The sequence below is a fragment of the Engystomops pustulosus genome, chromosome 2 (assembly GCF_040894005.1).
Source record: "Engystomops pustulosus chromosome 2, aEngPut4.maternal, whole genome shotgun sequence".
Taxonomy (NCBI): Eukaryota; Metazoa; Chordata; class Amphibia; order Anura; family Leptodactylidae; genus Engystomops; species Engystomops pustulosus.
The window spans coordinates 11,999,741-12,015,216 of NC_092412.1; the positions used below are offsets into that span (position 1 = coordinate 11,999,741).

At 48.6% G+C, this 15,476-nt stretch overlaps 1 protein-coding gene and 1 long non-coding RNA gene across 2 annotated transcripts in view; both read left to right on the plus strand.

Moving 5' to 3' along the window:
* The window catches only part of LOC140119804 (uncharacterized), a 340,011-nt gene that overhangs the window by 133,271 nt on the left and 191,264 nt on the right, over positions 1–15,476 (plus strand). The gene's annotated exons all lie outside the window — the stretch shown is intronic.
* Positions 9,961–14,021, plus strand: LOC140119981 (uncharacterized). The gene is made up of 2 exons (XR_011853428.1): positions 9,961–10,086; positions 13,685–14,021. It is a non-coding gene; the product is annotated as an uncharacterized lncRNA (long non-coding RNA).

Sequence of the window (15,476 nt, forward strand, 5' to 3'; positions counted from 1 at the left end):
TCCTTCCACCACAACTTTCCTGGAAAGATCCAACATGAAGGACCTGAGAAAACAAGGAAATGTCTCCAGAGATTCTCTTATATCCAAGTGATGGACAGAAACCTCCAGAACCAGGAACTAAGGGGAATAATCTCCTGCAGGAGGAGACGGGATCCACATTCATCCCAATATTTTACTCATCAACATCAATGTTCCGGTTATATTACTGCATAACCCGATGTGACCCGATCCTGAGGTGGAGACTCATGGACACCAGGGACAAGATTATCCAGTTCTCCTGCTCTGGACTGTAAGTAACACGTCACAGGATTTTATCCCAAACTTTTTTATAAAACTAAAAACCATTTGTAGTCACAACCTAAAACAAAGTCTAACAACATCATCCCATAGAGCCGTGATGGCAAACCTTTTAGAGACCGAGTGCCCAAACTACAACAAAGACCTGCTTATTTATCGCAAAGTGCCAACATAGAAATTTAATTTGTGATTTATACTCCCTTCTCTGTCACAGTTTTCATTGATACCAGTGCTCCGAGGACACCAATAAAGCAGGAAATAGTCCCAGGTACAGCTGTCACTTTAAAATAGCTCTGTGCACAGCAAGTCCTGGGCTGTCTGGGACTGCAAGAAGATACCTGGAGTCCTCTCTGGTGATGGCCTGAGTGCCCACAGAAAGGGCTCCGAGTGCCACCTCTGGCACCAGTGCCATAGGTTAGCCATCACTGCCATAGATCCTCCTCCCACTGCTGCTGGAGAAGGTTAGTAGCTTCATTACATCCATCTATAGAGGATTTACAGGAACCTCAGCTCCACCTACCTGATGATCCAGTGGGACATCATCCTCTGGCTCCACTTTAATAATATGTAAATATTGAGGACTAGGACATATCTCTGGTTCCTCTTTGATATCTTGGGAATCTCCAGGACTAGGACATCTCTCTGGTTCCTGTGTAATATCTCGGGAATCTCCAGGACTGGGACATCTCTCTGGTGGATTTCTCTGCCTGGATCCATCTATAGGAAATATACACAGTGACTGATACATTGTCTATATGTGATGATGAGATGATGGAGGAGGTGACCTCACACCTGCTCTGTCCTCTATAATCAGGAAGGTCTCCTCTTACCTGGTGATGTGAGGGGCTGGTGGTCCTCCATCATGATGTCCTTGTACTGGTCCTTGTGTCCTTCTATATACTCCCACTCCTCCATGGAGAAATAGACAGTGACGTCCTGACACCTTATAGGAACCTGACACCCACAATGACACAGTCATCACCCAGAGCCCTCCCTTGTGTTATTGTACAATGTCCCAGCATTCCCGGCAGCGCTCACCTCTCCGCTCAGCAGCTCAGTGATCCTGGAGGTAAGTTCTAGGATCTTCTGCTCATGTATCAGTGAATGAGGTGGAGGCTCGGTGATGGGGCTCTGGGTCCATCCTCCTGACACACGGGGGGTCACACACTCACCAGACGACTTCTTCACTACTGTGTAATCCTGTGTATGGGGAGACACTGATCACTACATAGATCCTAAGAATCCTTCCCCTCTCCAGTCATTTCCCGCTGTTATTCCTAGAGATAAGAGCCGTGTCCTGGGAGACTCTCACCTCTCCGGTTATCAAGGAGATCATCTCCATGGTGAGCTCCAGAATCACAACTGCCATCTGGCTTTTATTCTTGTCAACCCTTTGAAGACCCTTCAACATCATGATGTTCTTGTACTGATCCTTGTGTCCTTCTATATACTCCCACTCCTCCATGGAGAAATAGACAACGACGTCCTGACACCTTATAGGAACCTGACACCCACAATGACACAGTCATCACCCAGACACCTCCCTTGTGTTATTGTACAATGTCCCAGCATTCCCGGCAGCGCTCACCTCTCCGCTCAGCAGCTCAGTGATCCTGGAGGTAAGTTCTAGGATCTTCTGCTCATGTATCAGTGAATGAGGTGGAGGCTCGGTGATGGGGCTCTGGGTCCATCCTCCTGACACACGGGGGGTCACACACTCACCAGACGACTTCTTCACTACTGTGTAATCCTGTGTATGGGGAGACACTGATCACTACATAGATCCTAAGAATCCTTCACCTCTCCAGTCATTTCCCGCTGTTATTCCTAGAGATAAGAGCCGTGTCCTGGGAGACTCTCACCTCTCCGGTTATCAAGGAGATCATCTCCAGGGTGAGCTCCAGGATCCTGGCCGCCATCTGCTCTCTGTCCTTCTCCCGGATCCCTGGTGGATCATTGATGGAAAGGATCATCTTTAGGAGAAACCTCTGGGAGTCCTGTATCTATAGAACCTGAGGAAACATGAGAAGAACTAAGAGCAAACTCTATATGAAGCAATTGTGTCCATGACATGTGTGATGTGACAGATGGGGATTCTCCACGACCGCTCCGAGCAGAGAATATTTTTGTGTAACCTTGCCCTATGTGCTCACTGTACAGATTTTGTGCTTTTTAGATGCTTTGAATTGTGCTTGATGACTAGTAAAGAAATTCTGCACAAAAATGTGCTCGGCTTATACTTGATTATGAGAACAAAACCTCTGTAGGTCCTCTTTTGTCTTCAGCTGCGGCTCCATCTTCGGCTCTGCGCGCTCCCATCGCACACACCATGACGTCAGCCGTATGTCGACATCATGGCTGACGTCATGGTGAATGCAACGGGACCGAGCGTTGCAAACAGATTTGCAAACACACACTTCGAGCCTCTGACTTTGGAGGACGGACCAGGACAGAGTGACAGAAATCCTTCAGAGTGCCCATTGAGAAAGAGACAGGTGATAAGGGACATTACCAAGTTTTTGATGTGGAAAGAATTTGAGAAAAAGAGATTTTATTTTATTTTCTCAGGAGGGAAAGATGGCGTCTGGAATGCAGACTCCACCCACTGTATCTGGTGGTTAGAGAAGATGACACGCCCTACCATCCTTTAGTGGTGGCCATCTTAAGACAGTTATATTCCCTTGAAGTCCCTGAAAGTTAATTGCCTATGACTCTACTCAGTTGGCAGCCATAAAGGCTGGTTGTGGGGCTTTCATGTAGGTTAGCAGCTGAGCACCCTTGTGGGGCCTTGGCAGATGTCTGAAATAAATTCCGGCTTAAGGTGATATTTCACCAATTTCAGACTTTTGCTAAGGATCTTGGATTGTGGGACGTTGTTTGTTTGGGTATGGTCTAGTTAAAACATATTTGATCCCGACAATTGCAGAAAAAATTACTATAAAAAGTGTTGCAATGTCTTTGGTACCTGCTTTCTGGCTTTCAAAGGGGTTAACTAGGAAGACCATGGGGGCAGACTTTTCAGTGGTTTGGATTGGAATTCTGTGTCTGTCTTATCTACGAGAGAGACAGTGACCTTTTGATAGTTTACAAAAAGTGGGGCGAGCTGACAGCCTAAAAGACTTGAAGGAACTTGCTTGTGACACAAGAATACAGTATGATGTGACATCCTCCTGTGTACCCCACGAACAGACTAAGCAAGAACGAGCCCGCAACTGTATTACAGAGCCTATGACTGACTTTTATTCCTTTATGACTAACAAACCAACGCAAGTGTACTTGACTTCTGTTTGAGACGTTGCAGTCTGGCCAGAACTTTATAGAAAGCACAGAACACTGGGCTGGAGATGGTGAAGGGAGAGTCTTGTGTGTCTAGTTTCACAGACCACGCCAAGGTAAGACTGATAAAAGTTTAGATCCCAGACGAGCCCAGCTCAAGGGGGCCACACTCTAATAGGGGGAGTGGAACGAGGACGTCAGCAAGCACCAGAACTAAAGTTTGACTCCTCTCCTGCTAGCCCAGTGATGATTTTAACCCATTCCCAGTCAAGAAAAAGACCCAGAAAGAACAGCCGGAATTATGTAGGATGGTCCATGACCTCCAAGCTGCCAATGAGTGTACTGAAGACCAGTGATCCCCGAGAGTGACATATTATTCACTGTTATTGATTTGGCAAATGTTTTCCTCTCTGTGCCAATACATGAAGATTGCCAGTACCTATTTGCCTTTACCAGTTCAGTATTCCAGTATACTCGATGCTGATTCCCACAAGGGGGGGGGGGGTGGTAAAACTCACCCAGCCAGTACTCCACAGCCCTACAGGGAGTAGACTGACAGATTAGCCCCTTACTGAATATTCTCGTGTTTTTGTGCTCCCATTTTGCAGGTTTGCTAGAATGCATTTATTGACCATATGTGTTTTCTGTTCCAGAAGGGTTGCAAAGCTTCCGGAGACAAACTCCAGTGTTGCCAGGAGAAGGTGGTCTTCCTAGGCCACTGCTTTTCAGCCACAGACAGACATCTGACAGAGGAAAGGAAGCTGGCAGTCCAGAATGTGCCCCTGTCCTGAGGCCTGTTTAGATTCAGTCGTGAGGGGAGCCCCTCATGTGTCAGTAGCTGCAGCCAGCAATCTGCTCAGCAAGGCCAATGAGTTGATCCTAGATCCATGATCACTCAGTTACTGTGTGAACCCCACATGACTTGTACAGTGTCCTCACCCAAGTACAGCCCAAGCATCTGAGCAAAGTCCAGACAGGTCAGACTCCAGTGTGCACTCCTGATGCCCCAGGATACACTGAAAAGGTGCACAGCTCTGAATCCTGCTGTTCTGTCACCAGTCGTCCAGGAATCAGAGAGGGGGGGGGGGGAGAAAGGTGATTAACCTTTAACTCATAGATGGCTCCAGGTATGCAGGAGAAGACAGACTGTTCTACACTGGTTATGCAGTGGTCAGTGGCGCACATGAGGTAGTACAAGCAGAACCACTCCCTCCACACAGGTCAGCGCAGGAGGTGAAGTGATGGCACTCAGGGAAGCGCTAGAGCTGGTGGAAGGTAAAAGGGCAAACATCAAACTCAAGGTGTAGTTTTGAGGTCTAAACAAGACTATGAACCCATATGGAAGGCTAGAGATTTCCTCACCTCTGTAGGGACCCCCGTTAAGCATGGCACACTGATTATAGAGCTCATGGATGCTCTCTTACTTCCACAAGAGGTGGGGATAGTAAAAGTAAAAGCACACACAATTTGGTAACTCCACAAGCCAAGGACAAGTATGTGGCCAACAGGATGGTGAAGGCAGCTGCACAGATGGAGCCCAGAGACTGTCCGGAAGTCTCAGAGGTAAATTCTGAGCTAAAAAGTTTGATCCACAGTTGTTCCAGTCCCTGGTGGCCCGAGAGTCATCAGAAGTGAAGGAAGTGTGGAGGAAAGCTGGAGCCCAGATGCCGATGGGACCTGGATGCTGGGAGAGAGGGTGTGCCTGCCCAGAGCCCTGCACCCGACAGTAAGTCAAGTAGGCCACAGACACACACATATCCAAAATGGCCATGCTAGCGCTCATAAACCATCAGTGGTTAGCCCTGGGCATTACTACCCCTGTCACTAGACTAGTGAAAGCCTATATAGTCTGTGCCCGCCACAACCCAGGTAAGGTGGTAAAGACCCCACGGAAGGTGACACCCAAGCCGCTGTATCCCTTCCAGAGACTGGAGATGGATTTTATCCAGCTACCAAAAAGTGGTACATAGGGATACCTACTTGTGTGCATTGATCTCTATCCAGGGTGGCCAGAAAGCTTTTCCCACGACCAAGGCTACTACCATAGCCGCAGCCAAGAATTTGGTGAGATTTTTCTGCAGGTTTGGACTTCCAGAGACCATAGAGTCTGGTCGCAGAGCCCACTCCACTGGACAAGTAAAGACCTGAAACCTTGTCCCTCCTGGGTGTAGAACAGGCCCTGCACACCCCTTACCCTTCCCATGTAAGTGGTGTGGTTGAAAAACTAAGCGGCACTCTTAAGTTAGAGATCCGGAAGGCCATGGAAGAAACAGGGAAACCATGGCGCGGGTGCCTTCCTGCTGCCCACCCTTAAAAGAAAGATGGGATTGTCCCCCTTTGAAGTACTTTTTGGCTGTGCACCCAGACTCGGCCTCTACTTTCCACAGTCCCTATAGCGGATGGCAGGAAACTAGGTGGAATATGCCAAGCCAGGTCTTGGAAAGGTCGGCAAAAGTGTTTCTGATTCCTTTTCAGATCCAGACACAGACCTCAGGATGCATAACCTGAAGCCTGGAGACTATGTGGTGGTAAAGAGACACCAGAGAGAGAGTCTGGAGCCTCACTATTATGGTCCTTTCCAAGTCCTGCTGACCAGTGCCACGTCTGTGAAGATAGATAACGCTGTATTAGCAGTGTCTGATGTGTACTGGATTTGTGGGGATAGGAGAGTCAGGCCAGGCCTAGAGGCTGGGAAGGTGAGTGTACGGTGATTACTCTTGTGCATTCCTTCCTCGTGATCCCCAGGGATAAGGTTGATCAGACACATAAGAAAAGGTAGAGAATCCCAAAGGATTCTGAAGGTCTAAGAGAGAAGCACCTAGATGACAACGTTTATATAGATACAGTGGGAGCACCAAGGGGGGTCCCAGATGAGTACAAGGCCCACAATCAGATATGGCAGGTCTAGAGTCCATTATTCCCCAGATAGCTATGAGTAAAGATGTTGGTTGGGTTAACTATTTTTATTGTAATCAGCAGAGATTTGTGAATTATATCGGAGATGCTTCCCAGAACCGCATGGCTTTGGACATGATCCTTGCTGAGAAGGGAGGAGTCTGTAAGATGTGGGAGCGGCTTGTTGCATATACATCCAGGATGACATCGCCCCCTATGGATCCATTACCCATGCTCGTGAAGAGATTGAAGGACTGTCCAGGGAACTCAAGAGAAACTCTGGGGGGGACACTTTGTCCTTCACTTTGTGGTTGGGGGATTGGAAGGGTTTCCTGTAAGTGGGGGTGATATTGGGGATTGTGATTTTGCTCTTGTCATTTATTGCGTGTTGTGTGGTCCCCCCCATCAAGTCCACCTAGTATCATCGGTATCAGTAGTTAGACAAGCCAAAGACCCCTTACTCAAGTTACCTAAATTTGCATAATGAAGATATCCCTCTAAGATCAACCACCCCTGAAACACATCAAGCAGCCCCTGGAGTAGGGAGAGGTAGAGTAGAGATTTGATTCCCATATGTGAAAGTCCACTAAATGGATGCAAACCCAACAGGGGTCTGCTGTCATCCAACTGGTGAAGAGGAGAGCGAAGCACAAATGGGCAGATCTATAGGTCCTTCTAGACTAAGAGTAGCGGAGAGAAATTCCAGGATTTAGGGGGGACTGTTAAGGTAAACCTGCTGATAGATCAAATCCTGTCATTTCTACTTGTCCTAGAAGCAGTGTAGCAGAGACTGTATTTCAAGATGGCGCCGGCATCGTGATCATAACCAAAACAATCAGGGCTAAAGGAATGTGGGCGTGACGTTAACATGGTGTCGACGTTCTCCAATCAAGAGACTACATGCGCTGGGAATTCTCCGCCCCTTCTGCTTCCTACAAGAAAGTCCAGGGTCGTGTCTAGGGGCGACCGAAATATACCAGGACTGATGGAGGCAGGTTGGACTTATATCTGTGAAATGCTGTGTTCTTGTTCCTTACAGTGAATTAGAGAATGTGATATTTTGTTATCCTGAGTACATTTAAGACTCTGGTCTTCACAAGAATAGCCATTTAACCAGAGCTTCTCCAGCTACACACAGGAGTCCACGCCCCCCCCCCCCCCCCCCCCCCCCACAGCACAACCAGGGCCTGGCAGCATGGAGGGAGAGGAGAGTGCTGGAAGGTGCCTGTATGTAAGAAATGCTGCTGCAGAACATCACAATACATAATTCAGCTGCTAAAGTATCAGCACACAACAGACGTAATCCTTTACTTGTCTGCGCCCATTATTTATGCCGGGATCACATCTCGTTTTTTTTATTTTCATTTTTCTTCATATATTTCCAAAAAAAATTAAAAATGTGTGTCATATCAGTCAGATCAATATTTGTGCATAAAACCGGATGCAATGGATCAATACCACTGTTTTAACCCTTTGTGCATACATCATCTACAGACACCAATGTTAAAAAAATGTATACGTTTCTCAAAAGGACATAGAAATGATGTAAAGGACAACAAACATACACTGTCCATAGACGTGAACGGAAACGCCACAGCACACGGTTTGATTTATTTTGAACCCAGCCCAATTGTCACTTATGATTTGTTGACTCCGCCTACTTGTGATGGACACGCCTACAGAATATTGGTCCTGCTTATACCATGAGGACACTTTTAGATCTTTTTCAGTGACACTTCAAATTCTCAGTCCGCCCCTGCGCAAGGCTCTAAATTAGTCAATCACATTCCCACACTCCCCCGGCCACAGGGAGACAGCGCCACTAGCCACTAGACCAGCGCACCCCAACCACCAGGTGTTCCGATGTGGAGCACCCAGTCCCGAGCAGCGGCCAAAAACTTAAACTGGGGAAAACCATGTACTTGGCTCCGGCGCTCCTCTTCACCCTGTGCCTCCGACTTCATCTCATCACATTCCGGAGGCTCAGGAGAGAAGCCAGGGTGAAGAGGAGCACCGGAGGTAAGTGTTGTCTTTATTATTTTTATAGGGCTCCGCTGGGACATTACATTGGGAGGAAGCACTGATGGGGCATTTATTAGGGGTGGGAGTACTGCTGGGGGAATTTTGGGGTCTCTGCTGTGAACATGCTGGGAGTTGTAGTTCCTCCATATAGTGTGTGTGCTCCTGGAGCATGCTGGGAGTTGTAGTCCCTCCATATAGTGTGTGTGCTCCTGGAGCATGCTGGGAGTTGTAGTCCCTCCATATAGTGTGTGTGCTCCTGGAGCATGCTGGGAGTTGTAGTCCCTCCATATAGTGTGTGTGTTCCTGGAGCATGCTGGGAGTTGTAGTCCCTCCATATAGTGTGCGTGTTCCTGGAGCATGCTGGGAGTTGTAGTCCCTTCATATAGTGTGCGTGTTCCTGGAGCATGCTGGGAGTTGTATTCCCTCCATATAGTGTGTGAGTTCCTGGAGCATGCTGGGAGTTGTAGTCCCTTCATATAGTGTGCGTGTTCCTGAAACATGCTGGGAGTTGTAGTCCCTCCATATAGTGTGTGCTCCTGGAGCATGCTGGGAGTTGTAGTGCCTCCATATAGTGTGTGTGTTCCTGGAGCATGCTGGGAGTTGTAGTCCTTCCATATATTGTGTGCACGCTCCTGGAGCATGCTGGGAGTTGTAGTCCCTCCATATAGTGTGTGTGCTCCTGGAGCATGCTGGGAGTTGTAGTCCCTCCATATAGTGTGTGTGTGCTCCTGGAGCATGCTGGGGGTTGTAGTCCCTCCATATAGTGTGTGTGCTCCGGGAGCATGCTGGGAGTTGTAGTCCCTCCATATAGTGTGTGCGCTCCTGGAGCATGCTGGGAGTTGTAGTTCCTCCATATAGTGTATGTGCTCCTGGAACATGCTGAGAGTTGTAGTCCCTTCATATAGTGTGTGTTCCTGGAGCATGCTGGGAGTTGTAGTCCCTCCATATAGTGTGTGTGCTCCTAGAGCATGCTGGGAGTTGTAGTCCCTCCATATAGTGTGTGTGCTCCTGGAGCATGCTGGGAGTTGTAGTCCCTCCATATAGTGTGTGTGTGCTCCTGGAGCATGCTGGGAGTTGTAGTCCCTCCATATAGTGTGTGCGCTCCTGGAGCATGCTGGGAGCTGTAGTCCCTCCATACAGTGTGTGTGCTCCTGGAGCATACTGGGTGTTGTAGTCCCTCCATATAGTGTGTGTGCTCCTGGAGCATGCTGGGAGTTGTAGTCCCTCCATACAGTGTGTGTGCTCCTAGAGCATGCTGGGAGTTGTAGTCCCTCCATATAGTGTGTGTGCTCCTGGAGCATGCTGGGAGTTGTAGTCCCTCCATATAGTGTGTGTGCTCCTGCAGCATGCTGGGAGTTGTAGTCCCTCCTCTGGTCACTTACCTCTTCTCTCTACCTCAAACAGTCCTCCTGCTCGCTATCCAATAGTCACGTGACCCGGGAGTGTGATGTCATAGAGGGGGCGGGGTCTCCCTTGTGTACATGTGTATGGAGAAGTGGTGGATGAAGGACCTGTTGGGATGTCCTAGACCATGTGATCAGTGTAGGCGGGGCGCTGGTTAGGAGGGGGAGGAGTCTGTACTGATCAGTGTCAGAGGTAAAGCAGCACATGTCATACATGTAACACACAACATACATGAGCAGCCGCCACATCACACACATAGAGACAATGTGCAGCATGAGACACATCCCCATCTGTCACATCACACACATAGAGACAATGTGCAGCATGAGACACATCCCCATCTGTCACATCACACACATAGAGACAATGTGCAGCATGAGACACATCCCCACCTGTCACATCACACACATAGAGACAATGTGCAGCATGAGACACATCCCCACCTGTCACATCACACACATAGAGACAATGTGCAGCATGAGACACATCCCCATCTGTCACATCACACACATAGAGACAATGTGCAGCATGAGACACATCCCCATCTGTCACATCACACACATAGAGACAATGTGCAGCATGAGACACATCCCCACCTGTCACATCACACACATAGAGACAATGTGCAGCATGAGACACATCCCCATCTGTCACATCACACACATAGAGACAATGTGCAGCATGAGACACATCCCCATCTGTCACATCACACACATAGAGACAATGTGCAGCATGAGACACATCCCCATCTGTCACATCACACACATAGAGACAATGTGCAGCATGAGACACATCCCCACCTGTCACATCACACACATAGAGACAATGTGCAGCATGAGACACATCCCCACCTGTCACATCACACACATAGAGACAATGTGCAGCATGAGACACATCCCCACCTGTCACATCACACACATAGAGACAATGTGCAGCATGAGACACATCACACACATAGAGACAATGTGCAGCATGAGACACATCCCCACCTGTCACATCACACACATAGAGACAATGTGCAGCATGAGACACATCCCCATCTGTCACATCACACACATAGAGACAATGTGCAGCATGAGACACATCCCCATCTGTCACATCACACACATAGAGACAATGTGCAGCATGAGACACATCCCCACCTGTCACATCACACACATAGAGACAATGTGCAGCATGAGACACATCACACACATAGAGACAATGTGCAGCATGAGACACATCCCCACCTGTCACATCACACACATAGAGACAATGTGCAGCATGAGACACATCACACACATAGAGACAATGTGCAGCATGAGACACATCCCCATCTGTCACATCACACACATAGAGACAATGTGCAGCATGAGACACATCCCCATCTGTCACATCACACACATAGAGACAATGTGCAGCATGAGACACATCCCCATCTGTCACATCACACACATAGAGACAATGTGCAGCATGAGACACATCCCCATCTGTCACATCACACACATAGAGACAATGTGCAGCATGAGACACATCCCCATCTGCCACATCACACACATAGAGACAATGTGCAGCATGAGACACATCCCCATCTGTCACATCACACACATAGAGACAATGTGCAGCATGAGACACATCCCCATCTGTCACATCACACACATAGAGACAATGTGCAGCATGAGACACATCCCCATCTGTCACATCACACACATAGAGACAATGTGCAGCATGAGACACATCCCCATCTGTCACATCACACACATAGAGACAATGTGCAGCATGAGACACATCCCCATCTGTCACATCACACACATAGAGACAATGTGCAGCATGAGACACATCCCCATCTGTCACATCACACACATAGAGACAATGTGCAGCATGAGACACACCCCCATCTGTCACATCACACACATAGAGACAATGTGCAGCAGGAGACACATCCCCATCTGTCACATCACACACATAGAGACAATGTGCAGCATGAGACACATCCCCATCTGTCACATCACACACATAGAGACAATGTGCAGCATGAGACACATCCCCATCTGTCACATCACACACATAGAGACAATGTGCAGCATGAGACACATCCCCATCTGTCACATCACACACATAGAGACAATGTGCAGCATGAGACACATCCCCATCTGTCACATCACACACATAGAGACAATGTGCAGCAGGAGACACATCCCCACCTGTCACATCACACACATAGAGACAATGTGCAGCATGAGACACATCCCCACCTGTCACATCACACACATAGAGACAATGTGCAGCATGAGACACATCCCCATCTGTCACATCACACACATAGAGACAATGTGCAGCATGAGACACATCCCCATCTGTCACATCACACACATAGAGACAATGTGCAGCATGAGACACATCCCCATCTGTCACATCACACACAGAGACAATGTGCAGCATGAGACACATCCCCACCTGTCACATCACACACATAGAGACAATGTGCAGCATGAGACACATCCCCATCTGTCACATCACACACATAGAGACAATGTGCAGCATGAGACACATCCCCATCTGTCACATCACACACATAGAGACAATGTGCAGCATGAGACACATCCCCACCTGTCACATCACACACATAGAGACAATGTGCAGCATGAGACATCCCCACCTGTCACATCACACACATAGAGACAATGTGCAGCATGAGACACATCCCCACCTGTCACATCACACACATAGAGACAATGTGCAGCATGAGACACATCCCCATCTGTCACATCACACACATAGAGACAATGTGCAGCATGAGACACATCCCCATCTGTCACATCACACACATAGAGACAATGTGCAGCATGAGACACATCCCCACCTGTCACATCACACACATAGAGACAATGTGCAGCATGAGACACATCCCCATCTGTCACATCACACACATAGAGACAATGTGCAGCATGAGACACATCCCCATCTGTCACATCACACACATAGAGACAATGTGCAGCATGAGACACATCCCCACCTGTCACATCACACACATAGAGACAATGTGCAGCATGAGACACATCCCCATCTGTCACATCACACACATAGAGACAATGTGCAGCATGAGACACATCCCCATCTGTCACATCACACACATAGAGACAATGTGCAGCATGAGACACATCCCCATCTGTCACATCACACACATAGAGACAATGTGCAGCAGGAGACACATCCCCACCTGTCACATCACACACATAGAGACAATGGGGGTCATTTACTAAGGGCCCGATTCGCGTTTTCCCGACGTGTTACCCGAATATTTCCGATTTGCGCCGCTTGTACATGAATTGCCCCGGGTTTTTGGCGCACGCGATCGGATTGTGGCGCATCGGGGCCGGCATGCGCGCGACAGAAATCGGGGGGGCGTGGCCGAACGAAAACCCGACGTATTCGGAAAAACCGCCGCATTTAAAAACCGAAAATGTGTCGCTTGGGGAGCGCTCACCTTCACCTTCTATGGGATGGTGCATTCCGGGGCGTTAAGATTATTTTCGGCGCTGCAGCGCCACCTGGTGGACGGCGGAGGAACTACCATCTTAAATCCCAGCCGGACCCGAATCCTGTGCAGAGAACGCGCCGCTGGATCGCGAATGGGCCGGGTAAGTAAATGTGCCCCAATGTGCAGCATGAGACACATCCCCATCTGTCACATCACACACATAGAGACAATGTGCAGCATGAGACACATCCCCATCTGTCACATCACACATGTCATGGACACAATTGCTTCATATAGAGTTTGCTCTTAGTTCTTCTCATGTTTCCTCAGGTTCTATAGATACAGGACTCCCAGAGGTTTCTCCTAAAGATGATCCTTTCCATCAATGATCCACCAGGGATCCGGGAGAAGGACAGAGAGCAGATGGCGGCCAGGATCCTGGAGCTCACCCTGTACAATGCCCCATTCCCGCTCCCCTCCTATTGTGGTCCCTTTCTCTGTTCCCCTTCCTTATTATGCCCCTTATCTGTGCCCCTCTTATTATGGTCCCCACTTTGACATCCCCCTCTTTTTGTGCATATTTATCTGTGCCCCCCTTTATTGTACCTCCTTCTCTGCTCCCTTTCTTATGGGCCCTCTTTTTTTGAATAAAAATAATGTGTCCTTACCTTTCCTCATTCCCCGCTGCCATTCTGCCTCTGCCCCCACTGTATCTGTACTACAGCATCGCCCGGTAGGCACGGTGTGATGAGGTCAATGTCAATCAAGCGCTGATTGCGCCAGATATTGATCTAGCTATGTTGTTCATTCTTGGAACCCCCAGTACTCCGGATAATCTGGACTCCATTTTACATAGCGTAAATTTAAGATGACGGACGCGGTCGGTCCCCTGTTGTTAACCCCTTAGCACTCCGCATCCCATATATCGGACGCAGAGTGAGGTGACTTAACGCTCAGCGTCCGATATATTGGACGCGAGCGCTAACTGCCTTTAGGACATCACCCTATCCGCGAGACAGGATGACACTGGTGGGAGGTGTCGGGGCTGATCTAGCTCACACAACTCTCTCTAGCAGCGCCATTTTTGTGTTGGAGTTGTTAGAGAGAGTTGTGCTAGTGTGCTGTCCCTTACTGTATCCCCAAAACACTCACTTACCCCCCCCCCCATTGTATGTTTTCCCTATCTCCCACAACCGCACTTTTCAGTGCAATCTTTTAGGAGTTGAGGGAGTAGCGTTTAGGAGTAGGATGTAGGAGTAGGAGTAGAGTTTAGGAGAAGGCGTTGTGTGAAGAGCAGGCGTGTGGAGGAGAAGGCATTGTGTGGGGTAGTGGAGTGTAGTAGTGTAGTAGGTGTTGTTCTGCGGAGGAGTAGGTCGTTGTACTGTTGTACCACCTCTGGATAATTTGTTATACTAGTACTACCCTGTTCAAGTGCCTCGCTTCCAGACAAACTGCAGCATGCAGCACTGTACACAGAAATCACAGAGTTCTCCCTAAGTCGCTGCTAGGGGAAAAGCTCAGGAGGCACAAAAGACCGAGCACTAAGTAGCGACTCAGTATTGTGTGTTAGGTACAAGGACAAAAGGGACGTCCTTGTACTAACAACAATACATGGGCACATCACCACCCCTGTACCAGTGCAGAAGCCCCCAAGCCAGACTGTATTTTGGATTACAATAAGTACATGGGAGGGGTGGATTTGTCGGACCAGGTGCTTCAGCCATATAACGCCATGCGGAAGTCGAGGGTGTGGTACAAGAAGCTGGCCGTGCACATCATGCAGATGGCATTGTATAATGCTTACGTGCTACATCGATGTGCCGGCCAGAGGGGAACTTTCCTGGAATTTCAAGAGGTGGTAGTGAAGAAGTTGATTTTTAGAGACCAGGAAGGGGGTAGTGCTAGTACATCTGGAAGCGAGGCCCTGTACCAGGGCAGGACTTTCCAGGAGAAGTTCCCCAAACAGCCAGCAAGGGAAGGACACAGAAGAGATGCAGGGTGTGCTCAAAAAGGGGCATTAAAAAAACAACATCTACCAGTGTGACACATGCCCCAAGAAACCAGGGTTATGCATGAAGGAGTGTTTTAGGATATATCACGCGTCCCTGGATGGTTAATTGTA